Here is a 5,000-nt window from a genome sequence, read left to right as displayed (position 1 = left end):
TACTTCCTTTTGATCCTCGTCTGAAGGCATAGGAACAATGTGTCTGTGTGCCTAAGAGTTACGGCCATCTTTGATCTTCGTGATGCCGAACGTAGGTGCATGAGGAGCGAAGACGAACGGGGAGGAACGGGGTAAGCTGTGGGTATATAAGCTGTCAATGATTTGTTTGTGTACACTCTGAGGAAATCCTTTCAGGACGAAGCGTTAGCAGTAAAACTCCAACGGTTCCTGGTGTGTACCTCACCACCCTTCCACTCATTCTGTCTTACGCACTTCAATCGGTCTTTTATCAGGTTGTGGTCATGGGTTCTTGATACCCTCCTATCACTTATATCTGTCTTTTATCATGTGCCTTGAGAAGGTAAGGACGTTTGCAGACATACTCTAGGGTCATACCGATAGTCTTGAAGAACTGGGACATTACTAAGTAAAGTGACGACATCAAGTGGAGCCATAAAGAAATCCGAATTATTTGTTCTCAAAATGTTAATAACTCCTTCGAGAACATAGGAAAGTAGGTGTGGAATATGTTAGAAAAAAATGCTATGGAGCTTTTCGACAAAACGGTAGGTCACCGAATCTCATTAAAGATATTGACAGACTGGAAAAAGTACAACGGCGAGCCACAAAACTGATTCCAAATATAAAAAATAAATCATACGAAAATCGACTAAAACACATGATTATGTTTTTCCTAAAAAAGCGTAGACTCAAAGGTGACTTAATTGTAGATACAGGTCTTTAAAATTCTAAAGGGAAGACAACATCAAAAGTGACAAAATTTTCACACTGAATGAGAATCAGACAAGAAACAATGGTCTCAAACTGTCCGGAAATAGATTCAATTTGGAAGTAGGTAGAAACAACTTCGCCAACCGTGTAGTTAATGAATGGAGTAAACTTCCTGCAGAGGCAGTGCAATGTAGTTCAGTTCGAAGCTTTAAGAATCATTTAGATAAACGCCTAAGCAAGATGCTGTAATGATTATCATTTATTTTATATATATGTTTTTTATCATTTGTCTGTTTGATTCTCATTTATTATTAGTTATATGTCAATTTATTATTATTTACTATTTACCTGTTTGTTTATTATTCAACTATACCTATGCATTTATTTATGTATTTTATTTGTTATTCAAATTATTATAGTGTTTATTTATTCTTTCTTATCATTATGATTTTTTTTCGCATCTGACCTAGATATGGACCAAAAGGTCTCCTGTCGGCATGCTCATCTTTTGTAATCCTTTGAGTGAGGAATTCTATAGTTACATCAAAGATAAAAAGGTTGTTAGGAATCACATTGGTCCACTATTATCTGCTGACTGTCAACTTGAATATTCAAATAAAGGAATGTGTGATATTTTAAACAATTATTTTAGCTCAGTATTCGTAAAGAAACACCTCAAAGTGAAGTCCAAACTAAAACCTGTGAAAAGTCTAGGGTAAACTTACTCATTACGGTAAATTTAACCAAATAAAAAATTAAAATTTGTTTAGAGAAACTCAAAGTTGATAAAACACCAGGGCCTGACGCTTGACATCCAAGAATCTTAAATCAAAAGAAAAATGAGATTGTTGTTCCATTAGAAATTATTTTCAAGAAACCCATCATATCCGGAGAGAATGGAAGCTAGTTAACATTACTCCCATATTCAAAAAATGTGACAAAAAGCAACCAAATAACTACAGGCCTATAAGTTTGACTTCCTTCAATCGTAGGAAAAATGATGGAAACTAGCATCAGAGATATTATCGAACATCATTTAGAAAGTAACTGTTTGATAAATGATAGCCAGCATGGTTTCAGACGAAAACACTCTTGCGTGACTAACTTACTCTAATTCTACAATACAATTATCTAGAATTATGGCAAAAGAAACAATATAGATTTAATATATCTAGACTTTGCAAAAGCTTTTGATACTGTCCCCCACGAAAAACTACTTATTAGATTAGCTTCAAACCGAATAAATGGTAGCCTACTAAGTTGGACTAGTAATTGGTTGAATGATCGAAAACAGAGAGTTGTTTTAAATGGAAAAACTTCTGGATGGAAAAATGTTACAAGTGGAGTTCCTCAGGGTTCCGTTCTTAGGCCACTTCTATTCATAGTATATATCAACGATATAGACCATGGACTAAAATCTACTGTTTCCAAATTTGCTGATGATACAAAACTGTGCGAAATAGCAAATGATCACTTAAACCAATTAGATATTAAAGAAGATTTAGATAAATCACAGCAATGGTCTGAAAAGTGGCTAATGAAATTTAACACAAGTAAATGCAAGGTAATGCACATAGGTAAAAATAACAATAAGTACGATTACAAGTTATTTGGAAATTCGTTAACAAAAGTGGATAATGAAAAGGATCTTGGCGTAATTATCAGTAACGATCTCAAATCATCCAAGCAATATATTTCAGCCTCTGAGAAAGCAAATTCTAGGACTGATTGCGCGATCTTTTGATTTAAAAAGTCCATCACTCATTAACAAGCTATATAAATCGTTGGTTCGTTCAAATTTGGAATATGCTGTTTCCGTATGGTCACCAAATCTCATTAAAGACATTGACAGACTGGAAAAAGTACAACGGCGAGCCACAAAACTGATTAATAATATAAAAAATAAATCATACGAAAATCGACTACAGCATATGAATCTGTTTTCCTTAAAAAGCGTAGAAATTGGAATTGACAACATCAAATATGACAAAATTTTTACACTGAATGAGAATCAGAGAAGAAACAATGGTCTTAAACTGTCCGGAAATAGACTTAATTTGGAAATGGGTAGAAACAACTTTGCCAACCGTGTAGTTAATGAATGGAGTAAACTTCCTGCAGAGGCAGTGCAATGTAGTTCAGTTCGAAGCTTTTAGAATCATTTAGATAAACACCTAAGCAAGATGCTGTAATAATTATAATTTATTTTATATTATTTGTTTACTTGTTTTGTTATCATTTGTCTGTTTATCATTATTTGCTTGATTCTCATTTATTACTAGTTATATGTGAATTTTTTATTATTTACTATCTACCTGTTTGTTTATTATTCAACTATACCTATGCATCTATTTATGTATTCTATTTATTATTTACATTATTGTAGTTTTTATTTATTCATTTATTTATTCAAACCAAAAAGTCTCCTATCCGCATCCTCCGCCTTTGTAATCCTTAATCCTTTGTATTTAAGAAAGAATGGTTTTAAGTTTGTTTGTTTTTTTGCTATTATTAATCTTTATGTTACTATAAAAGCTAGAGTCACCAAGTAATAAAGATAACTTGATTACCTGCTCCTCTGCATTTATAATTAAAATAAGCTTTGTCAACCTTCAAGAGCTCAAAAATATTACGAAAATTATGTCTGAATTTATACATATCTCAAAGAATATCTCCTCAATTAAATGTAAAAAAATCCCTAGACAGAACGGCTTTTCTGCCTTCCTCATAATTATTTTCTCTTTTTCATTCGAAACAAATTTCTCGCAAACTCGAAACTTTCCGGCTTGCATAGGAAGAAGAAGAGACTTCGGCCTAGGTCGTTCCGACTTATATGGTAAGAAGAAAGGTTTCGTCCACGGCGAAGCTCCTCTATACATAATCTCTTTATTTTGCGACCTCGCTAATCAGCTTCACCTCTCACGCATTGACTTAATCGGCTTTGCTCTATCTCAGGTGCAACATCTTTCATTACTCAAAACAAGAATAAAAAGTGAAATAAGTATATAGCTAATAAACAGGTAAATAGATAAGATGAATAAGAATAGATAGATAAATATATATATATATATATATATATATATATATATATATATATATATATATATATATATATATATATATACATACTGAATTAAAACACCACAATTGGTTTACAACCACCCTCCCAGAGTCAGAATTATAGTGAGGAGAATTGAAAATATTAGGAAGAAGATAAATAATTGTGACAATGCTGTGGTGTTTAATTCAGTATGTATATATATATATATATATATATATATATATATATATATATATATATTATATATATATATATATATATATATATATATATATATATATATATATATATATATATATATTTATCTATCTATTCTTATTCATCTTATCTATTTACCTGTTTATTAGCTATATACTTATTTCACTTTTTATTCTTGTCTTGAGTAATGAAAGATGTTGCACCTGAGATAGAGCAAAGCCGATTAAGTCAATGCGTGAGAGGTGAAGCTGATTAGCGAGGTCGCAAAATAAGGAGATTATGTATAGAGGAGCTTCGCCGTGGACGAAACCTTTCTTCTTACCATATAAGTCGGAACGACCTAGGCCGAAGTCTCTTCTTCTTCCTATGCAAGCCGGAAAGTTTCGAGTTTGCGAGAAATTTGTTTCGAGTGAAAAAGAGAAAATAATTATGAGGAAGGCAGAAAAGTCGTCCTGTCTAGGGATTTTTTTACATTTAATTGAGGAGATATTCTTTGAGATATATATAAGTTCAGACATAATTTTCGTAATATATATATATATATATATATATATATATATATATATATATATATATATATATATATATATATATATATATATATATATATATATATATATTATATATATATATATATATATATATATATATATATACTTGACTTTCTTCATCTATTCTTTCTATGTGCCCAAATCATCTCGGTATTGTTTGATCTATCCTATCTACCAGCTCCCTCTCCACCCTCGCTCTCCTCTTCTCCTTATTTGTCACGCTATCCATCCTCGTAAGATCCACCATGAATAGATACATAAATTAATAGATAAATAAATCAACGATGAATAAAAAATAAATCAATAAATTACAAGCAAATAAATGAATAAAAAAAATAATAGTATCAATTGATAAGCTCCTAGATGAAAAAGAAAGAAGCTATGTATGCATTATCTCTCTTCATGCCATCTTTCATTGAATAAGTTGATAGAAAAATTAATCAATCAATAGATAATCT

The sequence above is a fragment of the Oratosquilla oratoria genome, chromosome 2 (assembly GCF_046742065.1).
Source record: "Oratosquilla oratoria isolate Oo_2021 chromosome 2, ASM4674206v1, whole genome shotgun sequence".
NCBI classification, from domain to species: Eukaryota; Metazoa; Arthropoda; class Malacostraca; order Stomatopoda; family Squillidae; genus Oratosquilla; species Oratosquilla oratoria.
The sequence above is the reverse complement of the archived record's forward strand: the minus strand, read 5'-3'. Positions refer to the sequence as shown.